Raw genomic sequence first — 26,064 nt, 5'->3', positions numbered from 1 at the left:
TACGAACTCAAAAATATATTTAATGGGCATGACTCCATCATAGTTAATTAACTATTATTGCCAAAAATTAACCAAAATTAGTGTCTAAATTAACATTGAAATTATTCAATTATTAAACTTATTAAAATGCATTTAAGCAAAACAATCTAATAAATTTAATTGAACATCATGTTAAAAATAATTTCAGATTTAATGAAATCCTTTGCTACACAGGTTTCAGCCAATAGTGTTTTCATTCTCTATTAACTATTTGTTTTTTAAAGAATCCAACAGATCCTTATCCTACGTTAACTTAATAACTAGTAATTAATATTCTTAATTCTACTATTGGACAATTTCGTCTAAGATTCCAAAATCATGTGATCTTACTTGAAAGGACGACGTGATTGTGACAAACTTTCTGCGTTATTGATTATCAATAGCAGTTGCATTGCATTATGAGCACATCAGTTGCTTATACGAAGGCCAGTTACATCTAATCCTGTATTCTATTCCAGAGCCGCCATCTCACACCTTGTTCAAAAAAATAGAGAGTCTTGATTTCAGAAGAAATTTCGACTTGAATATTGGTAATAGATATGTAGACAACTTTTCCCAATTTTGCTCCGAAAACTTCTAGGTCAGATATGGAGCTGAAAAGAAAAATAAAATTGCATTAATCGTTACGAAGAAAAGATGCAGTAGCTTGCTCTACATGTTCAATAATTAGTAAGAGGAGCCATTTTTTCAAATTTCAATGAACCATAAAAAGAAAAATAGACCAATGAATTTATCAATAGTTACGAACAAGCTTGGTTACTTTTTTGACATCACCGTTTAGACATGTCTTATCGGTGGATCAGGTTTCCTATCCTCTCTTCGAAAAATATTCCCACCTTTGGCTTTAACATTATTTTGAACTTTTTATTTAGGCATATTAGCTAGTTCTTAAATTTAGAGGACAGGTTAAAGCACTTTGTTGTAAGCCAACTCTCCATAAAGGGGGGACAAAGATGCAAAAATGCACGACAAAAGATCTTGCCCAATGAGTTGATCACTCATTCGAGAGATGCAGATGTTGGAATCCCAGGCAACCAGCTGAGGGACCAACAAGCAAAAGTGCTACTTCGGAGGATGAATGCGTTTAAACACTTCTGCTGCATATTCCTACCATAAAAGTAAGGATCTTTCAGACTGATGAGTTTCAATGTTAGAGCCATCTCGTTAGAGAGCACGAAGAGTGAGCGAGTATTATCTTAGCGCATGATCCATTTTTTTGGATAAACAGCGCCAGAGAACGTTAAGAGCCATCTCGCATCACTGGTGGTAATGTTCTTCGAAGAGGTGAACGGAAACCTGGTAAAACAATATGATAAAGGTTTTAATTTTCGGGGCGACTGCATTGAAAAATACCTATGATTGTTTATCATTTTCTACTAAATTAGTCTCTTATGATAAAATCCAAGAGTCACAGTACATCAAAGTCTAGTAAAAGCCCTAAATAGAATCCAATCATTTGCATCTATCAAATAGTGTGTGCTCTACATGCAACTACAATTCCACCAACACAAACATATTTTACTGGCATGAAGAAAGTTTTTATCAACATTTTGACATCTTGGCAAAATGATTTAAATGAAATATAGAATTCTATTTTGTTATACTATTACTAAATGAAGTGAAGAATATTACTAAATGAAGTAAAGAATACTATTTTATGCTATACTATTACTAAATGAAGTAAAGAATGCTATTTTAAGCTATACGATTACTAAATGAAGTAAAGAATGCTATTTTATGCCATACGATTACTAAATGAAGTAAAGAATGCTATTTTATGCCATACGATTACTAAATGAAGTAAAGAATGCTATTTTATGCCATACTATTACTAAATGAAGTAAAGAATGCTATTTTATGCCATGCTATTACTAAATGAAGCAAAAAAATACCATTTTATGCTATACTATTACTAAATGAAGTAAAGAATATTATTTTATGCAGTGAATCAAATTTTCTGATGAATAACTAATTTTATATTTTTAAAAAGACCCTATCATATGAGTCATTTATTAAAATATTCTTGAGGTAAATTGTTAAAAAATATCCGTTCTATTTCGATTAAAGCTGAGGCGAGTTATGAGCATTTGAACGTTTCTATTTTGTAAATACGTGTTTTTATCGCACTTTATTGACCGTCTCATACGCCAGTCAGCGCTCGAAATTATCTCAAGGCTGATTAGTCAAAAATTATGAAATTTTTGATTCTCCTAAAATAGTGATATTTAAAGTTATAACTAGGTAAGATTTGTTCTCAAATTGAAACATTTTTAAACTTTGGAGTATCAAGAATAATTTACCTACTATGAGTCATAGAATTTAAACACTATTAAACTTTGTAATTTCAAAAGTGCATTTATCGACTGAAAATAATATTCAAGTCATTTAATCCTTTTGAAATTAAAACTAGAACCTGAATTTTATGATAAATCAGAATTTACAGAATATTGCATAAATTATAAAAATACTCTGTAATGCACATTTCTCTTTTAAATACTCATATTTAAAAAAAATATTTGATTCGTGCAGAAAAATTTTTTGTATTAATTGAAGTCGATCCTTTTCTTTTCGAATTAAAGCTCAAATTTTATAGAAGTTTATAGAAAATTAAAGGAATGCATAGTACTTGCTGTCATGCTTCTATAAGAGTACGAGTAGACGATTCAAAATATAAAACTTTAAAATATTTTACTGAGAAAGTCATTAACATCAAGTGATTGCAAATTTGAGCTATAATTAATGCCGGTGAAAGGCTGTTCGAAAGAAGAGAGTAGATAATATAGAAGAAAGTGTGTTATTTCTGTACAGAACAGACTCCGACTTAAAGCTACAAAATTTGACATATTGAAATGTGCACCTCAGCGATTTTAGAAATTTTAATTGCACAAAATTTATTTTAACTCGGCTTAAAATTTAAAAAAAATTAATGATTTTAATTTTCTTGAATTATAATAATTTTGAAATATTTTTAACTATAGGTTTCATTGCAGAATTTAATTGGAATTTAATTTCAAATCATTTCATTGTTCCGTCAAAATCTTAATCGTCCATTGTTACAAACCAAGGAAATATTCCATTTAATATCTATGTAGTTTACATGAGAATTATAAAAAGTGAAGGCTATTCAAGTATCACGATTTTGATATCCCATGCATTTTGATACTTAAAAATGTGTTACAGGAAAGAAATGTTCATGAACATAAGTTCTGTATAAGATGTTTAATTGGAATTGATATAAATTTTATTGCCGACCAGCAAATAACAAAAGGCGATTAATTTCCAATAATCTTTAGTTTAACTCATTGGTTGATGGCAAATGAATACTAGTCCAGGCACCAGCACAGCTGATTGGATCAATATTCGCCGAATCGATTATTTAATATTGTTTTTGTAAAGATAACGTGAAAATGTTATGATTATTAACTGTCTATTCACATACTTGTATAGGTAGTTATTCCAAACGTAAAAAGCTAGGAAGAGGCTATTCAGTAAGCGATATTTACACGAAAACAAGCTTGCATAAATTCTTAACTAAATACATCAAAATATTGAGATTGCTTTTGGGGTTTTGAATTATGTTCGTAATCGCAATTAACTAGATAAAATTTGGGATATGATTTTGAAGTTATAATGGCAAGTATCAAATTTCGGACGAAATATATCAATGGGAATATTTCCAAAACATTTCATTCTCTTCAATATAATATAAAGCCAAAAACAAATATCCCGTATTGTATATTAATTTTTAAGAGGAATCGGTCAATGCAACCCATTCTTTATTTAAAATGCAAGGCATTTGGGTTATACTGTCTATGAACTCCAACTATTTCGGACAATGACTGTACACGCTTCTCAAATGTTATCTTTAAAAAACTGAAATGTCCATCAATAACTCCAAAAAAGACTTATAGCCACGTCCGTCATTGTCAGGTCATCTTCGTTTTCTATAGATAGCCCAGCTTCTTTATGAATATTGAAAAATAGAGCAATTGTGTTCGGGATATAATTTCGTAATACCCAAAATTAATTTATCATAAGACCTGAAAAAACAGATGCCTATATTTCAGACAATTTACCATTATGCTTGCATGGATATGGTTTCAAGATGCTTGCAACCCGTTTATAGTTCTTGCTTACAGCCGACCACCCCGCCACCACTGAACGTAGCAGTATCGACAGGATTTGTTGTGGCCGACTGCTATCTTGAGTATTGTCCATCCTTGCATTGACCGATTTGTCACAGACATTCTCCTCGAGGTAATTGGCCACAAAGTGGTCAATTATTGTCCTTCCTTATCTACAAACTCTCAAATACTTGGTAAAAAACTGACAATTTTTGACATCATGTCCTTCAGAGTTTTAAGATTACCTGGTACCATCAGTACTGCACTTAAGTCATTATTTATAATTTTCAGATTTTTTCTTAACTCCGATATTTTAATACATTCCTTTAAATAGTGGTAAACAGTACCGATTCCTCCACAAATGCATTTATTGTCCTGCATTCTTCCAAATCTTTGGAAATATGCAGGAAATCTACCATGTCCTGATATAATTTGAATTATCAGTGGATGGTTTCTTATTTTTATTTCTGTATTAGGAATAAAATCGAAAGTTACTCTTCCGTTTTTGGACATATACCATCTGTCAAACCATTGCAGCTTTATTTCTTCTCTTAATTCCCATTTTAAGACACCATTTGATTTGGGGACAACCATATCAACACCCTCTTTCTGTGCCGCCAACTTCGCATATTAATCCGCCTTTTCATTACCATATATCCCAATATGGGCCTTAACCCAACTCAACTGTATCCACTTGTTAGTTTTTACACTTTTTATCTTTTCTTTTATCGTCCATATTTCCTTATTACAATTGTGAGAAGATTGTATGGCTTGTAGGACTGAGAGAGAATCTGAAAAAATTGAGCACTTCTGTCCGTCCTCCACCCTTTCACAACCCGTTTATAGTATCGGGCATCGCATGTAATTTGTCAATGGAGGAGGATAGGGTGCGTAACATAGGAATTATATGCATCAGAAAGAGGAAATGATCATTTGAATGACATCAATCAAAACTTAACAAATCTGACTGCGTTTTACTCTTTCATAACATGTGATGAAAGAAACATTAATGAGAAGTAGGTAAAACAACTACGCTTACTTATCATTTCTCTCCATTTCAAACGTTTCTTCTCAGAAAATGCACCCGTTTGAGGGCGGAAGTTAGCCACCAAGTCATCAGAATCCCGCTGTACTTCAATTTTGGAGCGTCAACATACGAGCAGAGATATCCTTATGAAGATTTTCCTTCATTTGAATCCAATTTGCAGATAAACCTGAGGAAAAATTTTCATGAGCCGATTGAAAAATGCAATGGGATTTCAATACTTCGATATTGATGGGATGTTAAATACTCGATTTATTTGAAAATTTAAATTCATAAAAACTACACAGAAAATTTCAAGGGACCTCAACAGAAATAAGATTGATTTAAAAACTGTTATTAAAAAGCAGTCCAAAGATAAGAGCAAAACAAATTTAAACGATACTTTAGTTTTGACTTAAAATAAACCTAATATTTGGTAAAATTTTTAATATATAATATTTATAATAAAATACAAGTAATAAATTCTCAGTAATTTTAATAAATAAGGTTTTATAATTTTAAAAATAACTTCAGTAAATAAACAAGCAATATCGGTAAACAATACACAGACAATTAAAAAAATACAATTCTAATGTGTAACATTAAATAACCAGTGGGAATTGCATCCCTCTCGAAAAATTTTTCTAGAATACTCTAATAAAAGTTTTATCTTTGGTAAAGCAATGAACGACACGAGTACTGTATTTTTTTTCAAATTTCGCAAATGACTAATTTACAATATAGTAAAGAAAACCGAATATGAATTTGGGATTTTTTTTTTTGGTTTGTAACTGATTGAAATTAAAATTTATAAAGAACTAATTACACCTAACATTTTATCTATTTCAGATGCTATGCTTCATCGCTTTTACATGCATGCAATAATACAGACCAACTGTTAATTCTTTGAAAGTTTCAATCAAAATTTGATACATATCTATTTTAAATCTGCGATAAATTTCACCTATGTAGCTCTTTATCGCTTGTAGTTATCGAGTTCACCTGTAATTGAACAGGCCTACAGGCAAACTTCTGAATGGAGATAGGTTCAAAATTTGATAGAAATCTACAAATTTGATATGAAGATTGCATACCAAATTTCATTAACATTTTATTTTCCACATTCAATTTCATTCATTTCCATATATATTTCGGATTCAATTACATTTTAAAATCTCGAGCTCGATTTTTACCGATAACACTTTCATTTTTTCGTTGTAGATTGTGTACTTATGCGAGAACGAAAAAATTACAATTACAAAGCAATAACAAAAGTGATTTCACTTAAATTTATTACAGTAAAAAAGAATTGCGGTCACTGGATTCACAAGGTACTGACTTAATTGAGAGATATAACTCAAAAACATTTTTTATGACTTAGTTTTGACATTTATTTGGCAATACGCATGATTTTTACCCTTACGGAAAATCAGAGAATCGGATAGTTTTGAATCAGACGTGTTTGAATTAACCTACTTCCATTGTATTGCATTAATTTTTAAAAAATGGTAATAAATTTATTTTGAATACTAAAATTCAATGTGTATTTTAGTAAATATTTATTCTCCGATTTCTATAGAAATGACCTTTAGAATTCGTTATTTAAATTTAAATTTCAATACATTTTCTGAAGTAAAATCTAATTAGCTGAAAAGCTTGATTTTCGTTCAAGAGAACAGTTTCTTTATATTATAATGTACCATTTTGAATTAATCTTATAAGATTAGTTTAAAATTTTGTTTAGAATGCTTGTATTTTTTAAAGTATTGAAATTGCAATGAAAGTTACAAAATTGCTATTTTAAGACTTTTCCAATCATTAAATGGAGTTTTTTTATAAAACGGCAACTTAACTCACTAGTAAATATATTCTTATATTAAGCGGTATGAAGACTAGTGAAAGGCATGCAAATCTGATTGCGCATGTAAATTTAAGTGAATTTAATGTATTATCAGCGCTTATTTGTGATCCGCATTTCATTAGTGGGCCTCTGTGCAGTTAAGACGCATAGAAGGGTCAAATATATAAAAAAGGTGCTAATTAACAAGTGCTACGAAAACACTTCCGAAGAAAACTGAACGAAAAATGAATGAATTTCAATATCAAATAGCCCATATTAAAATAAAAATATGCAGACAATTTCTGGCTTCATAAAGTACAATTAATTCACCTCAAGCTTCAATGTAAAGTTCCCTGATATCAAGGTAATTCTTTTCTATATTTTTTTCTATATAGTTACCAAAATTTATCGTTTCAGTTTCCAAAAAAATCGTTTTATTTAAGTCCTTATCGAAATTTCTAGTGCATTTGCTTCTCCAGTGATCCGAAAATGAGTGCCGGAATCTACATTTATTGCAGATAATTGCGGCTCTTTGCTATGCCAGAAGAATAGTTCATTGGCTCAAATCCAGATTAAACTGCTGCTAATCGGAGTTTTTGCCAATGCAACCTTTGTCCTCCCCCTCCGCTCCTTTCCAGAACATATTATTTGCATTCAAAACTTTTAAGTAACAAATACACATTATTAACTAATACAAAGCAATTAAAATTTCAAAACATTTAACTTCACGTCATTCATCTTCAAGAGAACTGGTTTTAGTATTAGTTTTAAAAGTTTCCATTTAAATTTAAAAATAAGCAAAATAATAAAAATTCCGTTAAGCTTAATGCATTTTAAATATATTTAATAACAACGTTTTTTGTGGTCGCTGATTAATTAGTTGGCCAATAAAAAAAAACTGGAAGTTTGAAAACATTAAAAAATATTAATTGTTCAGAATTTAAAAAAAATTGTGATTTTAATTTAAATGCGTTCGGTTACATGGTCTTGTAAATTATGCGAAACCAAATTGGAGTGTCTAAAAAATACCACAAAATGAATCTCGATGCCTTGAAGCTTTGAGATAATTTACCTACTTTGCCTATTGATTATTGGCCTTGAGTTGAACTGTATTACTATGAATTCCCAAGTCTAAATGCCTTGTAACTGCGACAATTTTATACATTATATGTGCGACTTCGTGTGCTTTTGAAGATTGGGTTCCATTTCTGAATTTTTTATATCGTACAATGAGAAATATTCGAAATGGGAGGGGAAATAAGAATTCGCTTAGCTTCAGGTTAGAGTAGAGGTTTTAGTAAATAAATAACAAAATTTGTTTTCTCAAAATAATTTCAGTTTAAAATGGAACATAATAGAAATAAAATATTTTGACAATAAGAATTTTGCTGTTAATAAATATATTAACAAATTAGAATCAAAATGAATTCATTAATAAAAAGTTAGCATCCAATTGGTAGAAACGATATAAGCAAAATATCTTACCTTTTATTTTCAGATGTGTGAACTCTAAATCTCAATATCCACAGACTTATTTAAATAACGAAATAAATTCATTACATTCGCAGACAAACAGTTTTAGTCTTCCATGAAGACCTAACCACGTCGAAGAAAACCAGTTAAGGAATGAAGACCAAGGCAGAAATTACAACTTCAAACACTACTAATGAAATGAGATGGACCTTCTCTTCTTCCAAAAATTTTTTTGCAAGGTAAACGCTCAAAAGGCATAGAGATTAAAATAATTACCTGGTATTCAGTTTCGAATCTAGAAGAATAATTTATTTACATACTAAAAGATCTTGGGTGATTTCAAAACAGTGTGGAAAATGATTTAAAAGAAAATATTTTACAATATTCCAACGATAAATTTGACGTTTTTAGACGATAATTAGACCAGATATGGCCGAAATGCTGGAAAAAGAAGGGACGGACTATCCATTATTCGTTTGAAGAGACCACGATGGCATGGTGATAAAGAGTCGGCTTCTATGTTTGAAGGTGTGGTGGTAACATCATTGTTGTTTGTTGTTTGTTTCTTATGGCACTTGCCACGGACAAGCCTGCTGTTCAAACACAGCCGATTTAAGCCTAAGAGGGACGCCTCTTGTTTTTATCGTAGCGCCAACTAGGGCCAAGAGTACGACTTTGCTACTCACGCATCACTCATTCGCTTGCACAACCCCTTTTTACAGGAAGGCACATTCACACATCTCACAGATAGAACAGGAAGAACAACCATGCCCAAACCGGGACTCGAACCCGGGACGCCCAGATCACGGGGAAGATGCGCTACCCCTATGCTAGGACGCCGGCGGTAACATCATAAGCCAGATAACAACTTCCGGAGAAGAGTGTACACTTTTGTCTAGTGGCTTTGTTACTCGGCTATGAACCCTAACGTTGCGCGTTCGAACCTCAAACTTGCACATTGGTGACCCTGGTTCTGAACAACCGCATCCTTCATTCAGCTGTCGTGGCTCCATCTACCGGCAGCAACCACTCACACACGCTCGCGATAACAACGTTCGTCCCTCGCCATAACGCTTGGCGCGATAATCACGTTCGTCGCTCGCCATAACTGGCGCGATAAACTCTACCGATTCACTGGTGGGTGACTATTGTGGTGGTAACATCATAAACCAGATAACAACTTCCGGAGAAGAGTGTACACTTTTGTCTAGTGGCTTTGTTACTCGGCTATGAACCCTAACGTTGCGAGTTCGAACCTCAAACTTGCACAAATGTTTCAAGCTTGAATTGGTTTCTTGAAAGATTCGCCTTGTTTGTGCATCTGATACAAGTTAAATAGGACGTCTAAAAGCAGGCATCATCCTGCTGGTATGGTCCATAAGCTTGGAGTTGACTTAGATGTCATTCTTGTCATATTATCACTGTTAAAGATGATGAGAGAAATCTGAAAAATGTACTCATAAAAGCGGATGATAAAATAACTATCATTTGTTCAGTATATTCAGCGATAATCTAAAATGTTATTTGACTTATTTTTCTTTGGGACACTAAACGGTATTTTGTTCATCAGCATAGAAGTAAATGGATCATTTGATGAAAAGACTAGGTGCAGAATTCCATATTTTAGATAATCCTGTTTATCCTGAAATTGCATGATCTCGTTGGACTCTATGAAACAAGCCTTTGTATAGATAGAAATTAAACTGAGTATCATTCATGTCATTGTTTATTTATTTATTTATTGCTTTCCGTATATGGAGAAGTATAGAAAGATAAAATATTATAAACATCAAGAAATGCGACCGCAACTTTTTGAGGAAGATTCATATTTTAGTCCTCCTTAAATAAAGATTTTCAAGTTAGAAAAACACACTTTTAGAATTATGTCTCTCTGTCCATTTACTTATGAAAACAATAACCCAAAAACATTTTGATCTAGATGGGTGAAATCTGGTAAGTGGTCTCTACATCAAATTTGCAGATTTCTGTAAACATTTAACTGAACTCCATTCAACGCCTGTACTCTGTCCGGTAAAAGGAAAACACAATAATTGCAAATGTAACATACTAGATGGATAAAATTTGAAGCATAAATTTATCACCTAACATGTAGCCTTACATCAAATGTTGAATCGAATTCAACAAATCTTCGATCAACTATCGATCTGTACTTTCGTGTACATGTAAAAGCGATAGTTAAAAAACGCATTGACTTAGATATATGAAATTTGGTATACAGTTTTAGCATCTAAAATGGAAATCCTTATTGAATTTTAATGAAATTATTTAAAGACTTAATCATCTGTTAATCAATATATTCTCTTGGAATTAAGCGTAATGTAATCAAAATGTAACGACTTAGAAAGGTGAAATTTTATATATGATCTTGTTACTAAAATTATAGTTCTGAGTCAAAATTGGATTTTAATCTATCCAGAAAAGATATCCACATTGCATATTTTAGAGGTCTTTTTGACACCATTATATTGTGAAGAACAGAACAAGTGTTGTAATCTGAAAATAAAAATCTGAGCACTCGTGGTGTTCACGAGTTTGTTCAAGATCCAAAGTTTTTTGCGGTGAAGGGAATATACATTCATAAGAGAATATGCTGGCAAGTTTTGTGGAGACTATTATTGCTGGTTGTTTTTCATTTCCTTAGATATACAGTACACTCCCGATTATCTGCGGAATTGGGTGGCGCGGCCCCCACGGATAACAAAAATCGCGGATAATCCGAAAAAAGCTAAAAACGGGTATAGCAAAAGAGAAAACAGTCATTCCAACTTTGAAAAATCGTTTTATGTACATAAAATAAATAGCAGGAAATGTTTAACTAACGCTTTATATTTTAGTATATCACTCAAAACTAACCTATAATGCATTTTGTTAATGAAAACAGAAAAGTGCTTTGTACTTACGTGAGGCGTCAAGGATACACAGAAAAATTAATACATACGTACTGTTTTAATACTGTAATGTATTATGTAATTACAAAAGCATAACTGCAAAACTGCACCTTTTTGAAAAAATCAGTCAAAAAAAAAAAACACTTTGTGCGGCAGGAGCGGATAACCCGCCCGCGGATAATCGGGAGTCTACTGTAGTGCGAATCTCGATTGCGTGAACAAGAGGTCGTGTCTTGAACCCTCATCGATATGTCTTTCGAATACAGAAGTTTCACTACATCCACCAATAGTCTAGAGGGTTAAAGAATGGGATGGTTGAGGAAGATGAGTAGGAGTAGATAGTTCATGAATCCTATTTTAACTAGCATTATTCAAAAACTGATAGCATGTGTTTTAGTAATTCATGACTCACTATCGTTCAACTGGCTGCTGGAAGACTGTCTCATTTTCTTTCAAGCGAAACATAAATCTGAGTTGAGTTCAAGCAAACAACATGCCTTCACACGTTGAATGTAAGTAGTAGTCTGAAATGGGTGACAACACTCAAAAGTCGATTATTGGCGGAAAAAATCCAATATTTTTATTTAATATTTTCTTTAATTTTAAACATTTTTTTTTCTTTTCAAAATCGTTTAAATTTTATTCTACAACTTTCATTCTTTGGAAAGTTACATTCATTTTTATATTTATACTAGCCGCCTTTGGCGACTAGCCGGTTCGCCAATCTTAATGTTCGTTAACATTTTAATAATTAAATATTTTATGCAATTCCTACTTTAATATCTTCTTCATCAAAATATTTTAAAACTTCAAATTTTGATAGTCATATAATTCTCTCATAATATTATAAACGCCTTCAGTCATAACGTAATATGTATCTCTCTAATTTGCTGTTAGTTCCCGAAGAATTTATACTATAAATTAAAGTGGAAAGGATTAATCTGCAATGAATATAATAATATTTTTTAATGAAACGAAGTATTTTCTTTTTTTTTTTTTGTAATATGATTACTGAAAACAGTCACTGAGCGTTTAAACTTTATGGGCACTAAAGAATATCTTTCCTAATTTATGTGATATTTCAAGAATTTGTCAACAAAATATTCTCAGATTCATTATGACCAGAACGATTCATTAACAATGTTTAATTTTAAATGCATCAAACACTAAGAAAATAAAACGAATCATTTAAAATAATCGGTTGAAAACAGGTTTAAAAAAAACTAAAAAAAACGATGTACTTAAAACTATAAGCGTATACAAAAAATATATAACTAACATAAATACAATTTAATTACAAAAACATGCAACTAATCTAAAAATAATTTAAATCGTCCGTTCATAATGGTTGTCATGGCAACAATCGGAACAGAATGCGCATGCGTGAATTTTCTTTGCCAATTACGGTAACGCAAATGCGTGAGTTTTTCTACGCCAGTTGGAGAAACGCTATGCAGATTAGAAATTTCCTTTATTATGTTTTATTTTAATTCAAAAGTACTTAAGAATGAATCTGAAAGATCGATTAATTGACAATGTTTCATTTTAAATGCATCAAACATTAAGAAAATAAATAGAATCGTTTCAAATAATCAGCCGAAAAATCTTAAGCCTAGCCTCATGACTGTTGGGAAAAAAAACTGAAGCCGTATTCATTTGGCGGTGGGGAAAAATGAAAAGATTTTTTTGGCGGGAAAGTTAGTTTTTAATTAATAATTAAAATTCTAATTAAAAATTCAAAAAAGGGCTATCCTATCTTTTAAGTTAGATCAAACTGCACACGGTGTGTAAATTTGATTAAAATGGTTTAAGTAGTTTAGGAGTCCATCGCGGACAAACAACGTGACACGTAATTTATATATATTAAGATAAATTTACGTTTTTATGCTATGGTATATCTTTAAATTCCTGGCGGCGGCTTCCAGATTGCTATCCTTACCGAAAGCGGAATAACAGGTTCAACCTTAAAAATGTCGTTGTTTGGTCAAAAGGATTGCTTTCCCCTTTTGAGGTCAGTTCAGCGCTGCAGGTGGGAAGTGATTAGCAAATTTCATGGCGTGAATAACATGTGTTGCTTATCGTAGTCTTTCGATTTCTAAGAGCATTTTTCTTTCAGTGCTTAGGAAGAGATTGACAATAACATCGATTGAAAATGCGAAAATGTGATTGTTTTTTTAGAGGTTTTTCGATTATTTTCTAAAACAATACATAAAATTTATGTTAGGAATAAGTTATTATCATGTTTATTTTGATACTAGTCTAGTTTTTATAAATTGAAAGTCCCCGTCTAATATTTTTTTCATTGCAATATGTTTCGCAAATTATTTTATTCTGTAGTACTGTGAAATTATTTCTCGAAATTACGTACAAGTGATTTATTTTTTTTTTTAAAAAAAACCTTTCAGCGCATTGCCAATTTATTTTAATATTTTAAAATGCGCGTTTATAACATTAATTGCGATAAGTAACACTACGTTATAACTTTGTTTCTTCAGTATTCAAAAAAATAATTGTGTAATTAGGGAATTTCATGTGATGTTTCACTTTCAAATATATAGATTTTCAATATTTATCTGCATGATTAAAATTTTGTAATGAAATATATTTTACAATATTTAATTGGCAAAGCTAATTTGCCAGTTATTTAGTAATTCTGAAATAACTGGTCGATGCGCCTTATGACTATAACAAATAAAAATAATTGTCAAAATATTTCTTTGTAATATTCAGGATACAAATTTGGCCTGGAAAAATGACTCAAATAATACAGATTATTTAGACTCATAATTAACCATTTGCAACTGGAATTTTTTGTATACCTTCAAATCAAGTTACTACAGAATATTAAGTACTGTTTTAAAATAAATTACAATTTTTGAAAAATCTCAGTTTTAAGTTTTTCGGGTTAGAATCAAAGATCTTACTATTTTGCAATCGGATAACTACAAACCGTGGGGTAAACGAATCATTAAAAAGAAAAATCTGAATTTAAAAGCTTTACAAATACAGTTGCATTGATCTTTTTTACTTATTACTTTTACATTATTTATTGCTTTTGGTGATCAACACATGTGTTACGTCGAGGTTACTAGCCAATATAAAATTTTTAATTAAATGTTTTCTTCAGCAAAACATCTTGAAATTTCAAATTTTGATAGTCATATAATTCATACTATTGCAGAATCATTGTACCATTCTGTATTGCAGATTTTTTTAAATTTTCTGTCAGCTCCTTGACAGTAAATCCTTAATCCTTAATAAACTTCAATTAATGCAAAACCTGTTTTGTTGAAACCAATCAGGCTTATTAAATTTCTAAATACAAGGAATAGAATCATTCAGCAATAAAGTTTTATGTATATACTGAATATTTCTTTTTAATTTTGGAAAAGACTCAGATGATTTCTCATATCTCTTATTCAATGAAAATTTCCAAAAATTCCTTCTTATTCTGTAATAATTTTGAAAGTTATGATGGAATACACTTCAAAATCTCATTTTATTTTTAATTCATAATTTTTAAAAAATTTCAGAATTAAAAAAAAACAACTAATCTTTATAGTACACATTTTCATTTTCTAAGATGCATATTCCACTAAGATATATATGGAAGCTCTAATAGACGCCATGCACAAACATTCGTCTAAGTTAAAAATAAAGATGGACGAGTGTGTGTGTCATTATTTGTCTGTTTGTATTGGTGCTCCTCAGACAAGATAATTTGAAATAGAATTACCAAAATCTGCACCTACATACTTCGGACAGTGGGAATCATTTCTTTAAAATTTTAATTAACCCTTTCAAGGGACAAGGGAAGTATGCTCATCACCAAATTCAACAATTTTTTAATAAAATTATGTAAGTTGGCATAAATTCTTACGAATTTTTCAATAAGGCAGAAATTTAGAGGTTTCAATTGTTTATCTCAAATAAAATAAAGTGTCTTGATTTATTTCTTAGTTATTAATTGGAAAAATTAATTAATAAATCAGATTAAATTGATCTAATAAGTTGAATGAATTACTTTTCCTAGGCCAATCTTAATTTTAAAAACATTTTACTCCAACATGACTAGGGAAATAAGGCCCTTTAAAGTGTTAATAAAAATTATTAAAAATTTAAAGTTCATTCGAAAATATCGCAGTAGAAAAATAATTTGTACATTAATTGTGAATTCGAATTTTTTTTATCAATGATGCGAAATTTTGTGTCATGTAATTTTCCCACTTTTAATTAAATTAAAAATATTTTAGCATATTTTAAATAATATATTTTATTTTTGAATTAAAACTAAACGTTTTCATTGTTATCCTTATATTTCATTCCGGCTTTTTACCCATTGATGATGATTTAGTTAAAAGGTTAAAAAGATCTAAGCTAAAAGCAAAGGGGTAAAAATTTCTTTACTGAAATACAAATAACCACGTGGCTAAAGAGAATGCTCCATAATTAGCATCTCAATAAATAAGACACTAAAAGTTCAAGATCTTAATTTTACCTCAAAGAATGAATTTTCTTGATGATACATTCAAATGTATAAATGACACGTTGTATAAATTGTATTGGAATAATTTCGGATTTTATCGCTGATAAATGGTAAAATTTTAAGTAATTTTTAATTAACAGAAGTTCTAATTAAAATTTTGAAAATTTCATCTCTAGGTGAACATTCACAGTTTTCTAATTATTTAAGGGCGAAGTGTGCTCAGTTCAAACAGTTTGATCTGGAGATCGCCAATACGAACATTCATATTCGTTATAATTAAAGATATTCGCTACTTTAATAGAAATATTTGCAAGCGACCTTCATGTCTGACACGCTTGTTCAAACTAGTCCTGTTTTTAAAAAATGAAAATGTGAGGCTAAAGGTTATTAAGAATAAAGAATTTCAAATTACGTGGAAGTGGGAGTTTCCGAATTTTTTTTACTCTTGTGATCAAAAATAAAATTAAACATAGATCATATCCCGTCTTGTTTGTTAAAATCACATCCAGTGAACTCGAACTGACCAAACAGAAGAAGAAAATAGTCTAAATGAAAGTTGTACGCATTAAAAAAATTTTAAATGCTAACATATGAGATAAAATTAGATCAAGGAGTTAAAATAACGGCAACAACTTTAAAATTATTAATTCTCACATTTAACTCACACATTCACTCACTTTCAAGCGGATTAAAATTCGTGGATTAAATTACTCAGCATTAAAAGTAAAAATGTCAATATAAACCAGTTTCACATTAACAGAATCGTGCGATGTATATATAAGATTGTACAGTGAAATAAGATTAATATTTCGATACAAAAAATAGAACCTATAAAAACTGAGCTTATATTAACTTTGACAATATTATTAAAAACCAGAGGGAAAATATAAAAACAATGAAACTTATATCTCTACAATGCTTACATTTTTGTTCGAATTCGTCAAGGAGTGTGAAATTCTATAAGGTTTAAAGAATGAAACTAATATTCAATTTTCATATATAGTTTATTACGTTATAAAAATAAGGATTTAATGTAACGAATGCTAATCTTTCCGGAAAATCTCACTTTAATATATTGGTTTTATATATCTCCCCGTTTTTAAATACACTTATTAATGAATACTAGAAAAAATAATTCATTAAAAGTTAAAGAAGTTTTGTTCGTTAAGTAAATTCTGTAAATAAGTTTAGTGTCTTATTTTCAAAAATAAGTTGCATAAGCAATGTCAATTCTAAAATCCTTAAATGAAAGCACGCTATAAAAAAGAAACTTGTCAAATTTTAATTATATATTTTTTTATTTTATTTTTTTTAGATTAAGTATTTTTTTATGCTAGAAAGCTTTAAAATCTTATGGATCAAATTATTAATAATAATACGTTTGTGTATGTATTCATTCCAGGTATATTTTCATACGTTCAATTTTATTCTCGTTATTTAAAACTCATTTTGGATACGTAATTATTATCAAAATCTCAAAAGTAACGCCTCAGAACGTAAGCGAGATTTTAAAATGCTTAAAAGGGCGCGAGCAGAAAGACATCAATCATATCGTCCACTAATAACGATTCACTTTTCCTTATCTCACATTCCCTTCTCATTATCTCACAGCTTGAGATTGGGGGAAGGGAAAAACTGGAACCCGTACAAATACGGGCAGTGACAGTTTTAAGGGAGTTTTTGTTTCCGTCTATAGACGGGTCCGCCGTTTTGAAGGGAGGAAAGATTCCGTCTTTTTCCGGGTTTGCCACTTGGAATGTTAATACAAAGGACACGAGTACACAAAGGCGACGAATACACCAGACGATAAATATATACAGCTGAGACGAAGACAGCACAGCACACAGAAGCACACTACAATAAATAGCCCACAAGTCGTAATGGGTAGTAATAACTGTCACAGCACACAAAGCTGGCAGGCAGAATCCAGCAGGAGAGGGGATTCTCGAAGCTTCACTCTACGGTCTCTCCAAAATTCTCCACTGTTTCCTCGCTTTAGTTGTATCCAGCTGCCGACACACTACTACACGACTGGTTACTCCTCACACTACTCGACGCTGCTTCCACATTAAACACCAGGACTAGGCACACAACTCATTTAAGCAATCGCTTGAGTTCCACAGAACGCTTGTTCTTCGTTATTTCGTTATCCTCTCCACGACTCGATACTTGTCTACTGACTGTGATTGATTGCAGCTCGAGACTGATGGCCTTTTATAGTTCCCGGGAGGCGTCCCAAGAGGGTTCTGTACCAATCAGACGTATCTCAGTTACTATTGAGTCAATTGTGAAAGTTCTAGGAGTTTCCAGTATTATCAAGTTTGTCGCAAAATTCATCAAATTCGTGCGCGAGAATTGATATCCATCGAATACCTAGTAAAATTCCGTTGGGGAAATCTTTGTTGCCGGTTGTATTGCGTACAAAAGATCCACTTACAATCGAGTGTCGGTACTAACCTGTACTTGATAGAAAAAAAAACTGAGCATCACCAGAGTCCTATGCAAAATTGTCAAAACAGTAAGAACTAAAGATTGTGCTACTCGTCTTTTTCTAGATTGTCTTCATTTTGGAGTAATGGGAAGGTTGCTGTAGAGTATCTAAAGGAAATTCTAAACTATCGAGTAGGCAATAATTTTAGAGTTCTTGGTACATCTTATTGCAGATTATAAACTTTTTGGAATACTGGGCATACAAGATATTTCAGGAAAACGCTATATCATCGAAAAATTAAAGGAGAATGTACAATTTGACGCACGACTTTGTTTAATCTCAATATAGCGAAAATCTTTATTTAGAGTCGCAGTAACTAAAAAAAGATCTCATTCGGTATATTGAAACAGCTTTCTATGCTCTTTAGAAACAATGACCAAAGAAAGTGAAATTTATTTTCACTATCTTTCTAAGAAAAAGTTAATGAATGTAATATTGTGTGTATTCTGATTGTTTTCTAAATATTTTACTATATATATTTTATAATTTAGTCCTGTACTATTAGAAGATCAAAAACCTTGTCAATTCGAGAATAAAAAAAATGGATAAAACGCCAAACATAAAATTTTCATTTCAAATTCAAAATTTTGATATTAAGACGATAATTCACTTATTCATATTTTAAAAGTTAAGTTGTGGAGCACTGAGACCTTCTTTAATTTTCTTAATTTATTTTAAACTGAAATAATGAAAATTGAGAATGCCTTTGATGAACTATATTTCAAAGATACAAGAACTCATAATGATTTCATATATTTTTAAAGAAAATATATTTACTCAAGGTGCGGATTTTGACGTCAGAAATGAAAATGAGTTGGAGATGCCTGCTGTTATTCACATGGAAAATACATTGAATAAAAAATTTCCCTGGATTAAAATCTTTTAAATATTTTATAAATATCCAAATTAAATTATTTCTCTTAAACGGAAAACTTTGTACTTTAATCAATTTAGTTGTCTCAATAGCATTTGTAATACTAACTTTTATAACTCTAAAACAAGCCTCCAACACAATTCTTCTCAACATTGTCAAATATTAGAGTCTAAAAGTGATGGAAATTAAGACCCATACAGCAGCTAAATAAAAAAAATCTCCCCCTAAAAGCTATTTTCCCTTTCTTTTTTCGAATTTTGAGCGACGGAAGATTTCATCCTATGCGGGGGGGGGGGATTTCATATAAGCACACTAGTGGAAGATGAGCCGGTATCACATCCGTCACCTTGTCACTCCCCCTTCTGCAGGCTTCTTTTTTATTTGCTCCTCTGATTATCCTCTGAAAATCTTTGAGATGTCCGACATTTTATGCTGTTGAAAAAAATCCAAAACCTATAGAACTTCAACAAAGCTAGCACACATTACCAGAATATATATACATTGCTATTTATATAAAAGTGGTATCTATTATTAAATTTCAGTGCTTACGAAGAGTGTTAAAAGTGTCACTTTGAAAGATTTCAGCCTTTGAAAGATTTCAGTCGAAATGGAAGAATCTAAAATTTTTCATTTATCTTTCACTTATTTCTCTGAGATATTTACTAGCAGATAGATTATGTCCGAAAATATATTACTCGAACACGAAAATGAAAAAAAAAAGCTTAAGAAATGTTATAAAATAAGTATTTTTATCATTAAAATTTTAGAATTCTATAAAATTACAAGTTTGATTTATCTTATTTTCAGTCGGACAAATTAAGTTCAAAAATATTTAATTTTTGGTGGATAACTTTTTTGGAAATTTAAACATGGGGCCAAACCATATCAGAACTCCGAATTTCTTTGGTGATTACAATATTTTACTCTTTTTGCTTCACATATAAAATCATTATAAATATTTTAAAGAATGTTTACTCTATTATTTGATTTAATATTCAGAATTTTAAAAATAAGGCTATTAAACAAATTTTTGTTACATATTCTTCGGTAATTGAGCTCCTCATAATGAATATTAAACCATCATATTACTAGTAAATATCATTATTTATTTTAAACAAGATGATTAGAGCCTTCATGCATTTATAATTGCAGTTGAAGCTTCAGAAACGTTTCAAACTTTAGCATTCTATAATCTATACTAATTATCTCGTGAAATTTCGAAGAATTTAAACAATTTAAATACTTCTAGTTAATGTTACAGATAAGATAATTGGACCTGTAATTGATAAATAAAATCTTGATATTACAGCTTTGATTAGGCATCTAAGTACTAAAACTGTAAAATGTTCTTCTCTCGGATAAGTGGTACTTAACTCAGAATGGTTAATTATATGTTTCAAATATCTGAAAATGATTTTCTCTTTTAATTTTAATAACTGTCTTGAGATATTTCATAATAGCATTATTGTAAATTGTTGCTCATTTACTTAAGATTCTAGAAGATTCAAACGAGATATTATTTTAAAATTGTGGTAAGAGTTTTCACATATCGAAATGTTTGGTTGCAGTGCTTAGTAACCTCTTGAATTAAGTAAATAATATTTAATACAACGCTGATTCCATGTATATACTTGAACTTGGATCAATTTAGTTCGTAATTCTAAAATCAATTTTTTAAAAAAAATATCAAAAATTTAAAGTAGAATTTAAATTAAATAAAATCAAATTTAAAAAGTCGTTGCTACTGTAATGTTAATTAAAAAGTATGTTTAATTGTCATAAAGCTGCTCAGCATGTTGCCAGATGAAAGTCTAAATTATTTGAATGTTATTTGTAGGAAAATATTCTATACCAGTCACTTTTGATGATGAATTGGTACCCTGAATTATTGATTACTTAAAATAGCAAATACATTAGAAATAATAAAATAAATAAGAAATTTAGCTTTAATGGTTTTCAATGGCAAATTATTTTAAATCTCTGATTTCAGTGAGCTACAAGTCTCTCTAAATTTTAATTTGGTTCATGTAAAATTTGAAGCTAAGAATTAAGAGAAAGGTAATTAATCAAATAATTCAATAATATAGTTGCTGAATACAAACACGTTTGTAAGAATTGTCCTTACGTTTGTGTTAACATGCCTCATATTTTTTAATGCAGAATGGATTAATGAATTCAACATTAAAGCATTACAGAATATATTCCATAATTTATGAGCATTATGAGAATTATTAATTGAAAATTTCTCTGATTCATTAAAAGATGAGACAAATTCAGGATGAAAGCAGTAATGCATTACAGAATATATTCCATAATTTATGAGCATTATGAGAATTATTAATTGAAAATTTCTCTGATTCATTAAAAGATGAGACAAATTCAGGGTGAAAGCAGTAATGCATTACAGAATATATTCCATAATTTATGAGCATTATGAGAATTATTAATTGAAAATTTCTCAGATTCATTAAAAGATGAGACAAATTCAGGGTGAAAGCAGTAATGCATTACAGAGTATATTCCATAATTTATGAGCATTATGAGAATTATTAATTGAAAATTTCTCTGATTCATTAAAAGATGAGACAAATTCAGGGTGAAAGCAGTAATGCATTACAGAATATATTCCATAATTTATGAGCATTATGAGAATTATTAATTGAAAATTTCTCTGATTCATTAAAAGATGAGACAAATTCAGGGTGAAAGCAGTAATGCATTACAGAGTATATTCCATAATTTATGAGCATTATGAGAATTATTAATTGAAAATTTCTCTGATTCATTAAAAGATGAGACAAATTCAGGGTGAAAGCAGTAATGCATTACAGAATATATTCCATAATTTATGAGCATTATGAGAATTATTAATTGAAAATTTCTCTGATTCATTAAAAGATGAGACAAATTCAGGGTGAAAGCAGTAATGCATTACAGAGTATATTCCATAATTTATGAGCATTATGAGAATTATTAATTGAAAATTTCTCTGATTCATTAAAAGATGAGACAAATTCAGGGTGAAAGCAGAACGCACATGTAAAAGAAATGCAGAATCAAAATGTTTTTAAAACGTATCAAATAATAAAGTATTTGTTTAATGCAAAGTTTCGAGAAAATTCAGTACTGCTTACTCTAGGAATTAAAAGGTAGATGTAGTTAATACAATATGCCAAAACCTCTTTTGAAAACACCTTAAATAGAAACTTATTTAATGCAGAAAATAGACTAAACTTTTATTGCTTGGCCGTCAGCAATGAAAGAAAAACAGCAGAATGAATAGTGAAAAATATATGAACTTCACTCATCATAATGCAAATATTGCTGTGAAATACTCTTTAGAATATTTTTAAGTTAATTAAATCTTGATTTAAAGCTTTTGCAACTATTGTATTTATATCATTAAAAATCTTGAACATTAAATACTGAATTTAATTTTTTGAACTTTAAAACTGCTGAAAAAATCTTTATCTTATCAGACAAGGTCTCACTTTTTTAATTAACTGAAATTCTAATTAAAGTTTCAAAGAAATGGCGTTGAGAAGTGCATTCTCATCCTTCGAAGTACCCGTATATATGTACTAAATTTGATATCTCTAGATCAAATGGTCTGGTCTTTTGAGCGCTAACATGTATACACAGATACACACATACTCAGTCTACTTTATTATTAGTAGATAATTTTGCGAATATCGTCCTGTAGCTCTACAATGAAAAATGTCCAAAACGCTGGATATTATAAAATACTTTCTACCATGGTGAACAAGAAATACAGGCAATAAAAATAGTGGAGGAAATACACAAGGAGCAGCCTTTGTAGAACGAATCGCCAAGTAAGAAACGTTAAATTTCTAATTAATGATCGAAAAAAATCAATCGACGTCACACATTTGTAATGTAAAAAATGCTTTTAAGAACGAATCTAGGATACTCGTACGTACTCCTCTTCTTATATAATCGTCAAATTGAATGTTTTTGAAGAATCTATAATATTTCAAGAAAAAATAGATAATGGAATTATGGATCTTTAAATTTTAGAATGCTTATTTTTGTTGATAGATTCTCCGAATAGTCACCGAGTTTTTCGCCAATAAACAGAGAAGATTAATAAATCATCCATTGCTGTATCCATCTGTAATGGTTAGAGTAATGGATATTATTCAACCATATAAGCATCATTATAAAGGGGATGTATTTCCATTCTATATATCTGTAAGTATATATCCTTTATAATGGCACTTCCATTGCATTGAAGAAATATTTCACTCCGTATGTCCTGAAACTCTACTAAGGCATAAAATAAGATTATTTATTATACAATTCTCTTCAGGATAGAATCTTGCAATTTTAGAACGCTTCATTTTATTGATAGTCTCCAAATGACAGTCGGTTTTATTTACCAAAAAATGATGGACATTTATAAATAACCCAATCCGCATCCATTAAGATTATATGTCAATACATCTCCTTTATAATGACATTTAGATTGAAAAGAAAAATTATATCACTTTACCATTCTTGGCAATATATTAAGACATAAAATTAAAAGATTATTTATCATTACAGACAACTTAATGTTTCTATCATTTCACATGAACATTAATCAGACCATTACTTTCGTACACAATGCAGCACAGTGATCCGAACACGAAATACTTTCATCACTATGAGCATTACTTAATTATTTTGCTAAATCTTTTCTCAGAAGATATTCGACAACTGGAAGGATACAACTCCATTTTCGAATACTGGATGCACTTGCCAGTCCAAAATTGATATCTTACACAATAGGCGATATTCGTGAAGGCTCAGAAGTAGGTCCGCTTTTATCTAGATTCTACATTCCCTTTTCATAATTGCTTTTGTACTTAGTAAAATTCTGGGAAAAACCGCTTTACTGTGACTAGGGATTGCAATACCGGACCAAAATTTCAATACCGGTATTCGGTATTTTTTAAATCTTAATACCGGAATACCGGTATTAGAAATTTTAGAAAAAGAAAGAAAATGTTCTTAGTTTTATTTGTCAGTTTTGTTAGAGAGTGTAAATATCACAAAAAATAATTTGTAACTTATAAATTATAACAGTATATAATCATAAAAAAGTAAAGGAACATCTTATTGATTTAAATCACAAAAAAAGTGTAAATATCACTATTCAGTCTGTGGTATTATAACAAATTTTTGAAATGTGATCTTAAAAAAAAACATAATGCATCAATTGTACTGTCATTAAGCCTGAAAAGTAATTTTGTGTAAAAATTACCAGCTGTCGAAAACGCTCTTTCGGCATCTACGCTAGCTGGTGGTACTGTTAGCAATAAGCAATATATTTTTTTTCAAGTATTTACCTCTAAATCCCTCATCTTCAAATAAATCGATTTCTAGTCGGATGGTTTTGGATATAGCTGATTTCTGTATTGTATTTTGGTTCATTGAATTTTTTTTTATTTATAGCTAATTATAATTTTTGTTCAAGAGACAATTCTTTTTCACTATCGACAGTAGTGACATCATAATCTTCGATAATTGAACCGAATTTTTCTGAATGTGGATAGGTTTGTGGGTAAAAAATTTTAAGAAAATTTACTCTAAACTTAATCAGATTTGCACTGGTTCTTTTCTTTTCTTCTTTTTCATTTTCATTTTTAAAATTATTAGAATTATGTAAATACCATAAGACGTTTTCTATTTCGGTATGCCTTTCTTCTGTGCGAATTTTCAGTGTAATATATAATTATTTAGATAGTGATGTGTGCTGTTCTTTCAGTGACTGCAACTTGAAATTTATTGTTGCATTAGTTGTTATTAGAATCTCTCCGACATAATCCCTCAATAGTCAGTTTTATTGGAAGTAGAACTGATATAGTTCTGGATATTAAGTCGAATTCACTATCTGAAAAAATAATTTACAGGTTTAAGTCAATTATTGCTTTTTGGATTGGATTTCTCAGTTCCAAAAATCGTTCCATCATTAGGAGTAAACTGTTCCGACGTGTTTTAGAATCTAATATTAACATATATTCTGTTTTATTTTCAGTTAGTATATATTTTAGTAATATATCCTTTTTTTATATTGGAACGTTTAAATATCTGAACAATTTTTCGAAATTTATAAATTATAGGAAGCAATTTTTGATAGATTAATATTTCATCGTCATTAGCAATATCTTCTACAACAATAACATTGTCATTATCTTCATTGTCAATATCACTCTCACTCTTACTCTCTTCAAAGTTGGAATCCGAGGTTTCTATATCCACAGTATTTGGTTTCTGCTGTTCTTTATTTATTTTTTATTTTTTTGTTTAATACATTTATTACTCCTCATTGAATTCCATGTGCATAGCACAACTGCTGATTTACCCCAATCAACTTTCCAACTTTTTTCATAATTGTTGCTCCATCAATCGTTATGGATACAATATTTTCTTTCAGGGATAATCCATGTTTCTCTAATTTAGATTTAAGCAATTAATTAAGCCATTAACTAGCTAATTAATTTCTCCCGTTAAGGAGACATAAAAACAAAAATGTATACTATTTTGCTATTTTCGTGATCCCTGAACATATAGTGGAGACCATTTTAAAAATTTGTAATTAATACCGAAAAACCGGTATTTAAACTTGTGAATACCGGTATTACAAAATTGTACAAATGGCTCAAAATACCGGTATTCGGTATCCCGGTATACCGGTATTGCAATCCCTAACCGCGACAGAAAATGCTGATTAATTTTATTGCCGTGAAGGCTGGAATCCCGATGAGCACGCAAGCCACGTCAAAAGAACGATGGAGTAGC

The 26,064-nt window shown here is 30.2% G+C and overlaps 1 long non-coding RNA gene across 1 annotated transcript; it reads right to left on the bottom strand.

The window, feature by feature from the left end:
* Nucleotides 1–291: 291 nt before the first annotated feature.
* Nucleotides 292–8,646, bottom strand: LOC129971107 (uncharacterized). Its single transcript, XR_008784761.1, has 3 exons — nucleotides 8,513–8,646; nucleotides 5,203–5,377; nucleotides 292–632 (listed from the first exon to the last, which is right to left on the bottom strand). It is a non-coding gene; the product is annotated as an uncharacterized LOC129971107 (long non-coding RNA).
* Between the last annotated feature and the right edge of the window lie 17,418 nt (nucleotides 8,647–26,064).

This window comes from Argiope bruennichi, chromosome 6 (assembly GCF_947563725.1).
Source record: "Argiope bruennichi chromosome 6, qqArgBrue1.1, whole genome shotgun sequence".
NCBI classification, from domain to species: domain Eukaryota; kingdom Metazoa; phylum Arthropoda; class Arachnida; order Araneae; family Araneidae; genus Argiope; species Argiope bruennichi.
This window is presented reverse-complemented; position numbering and strand designations above follow the sequence as displayed.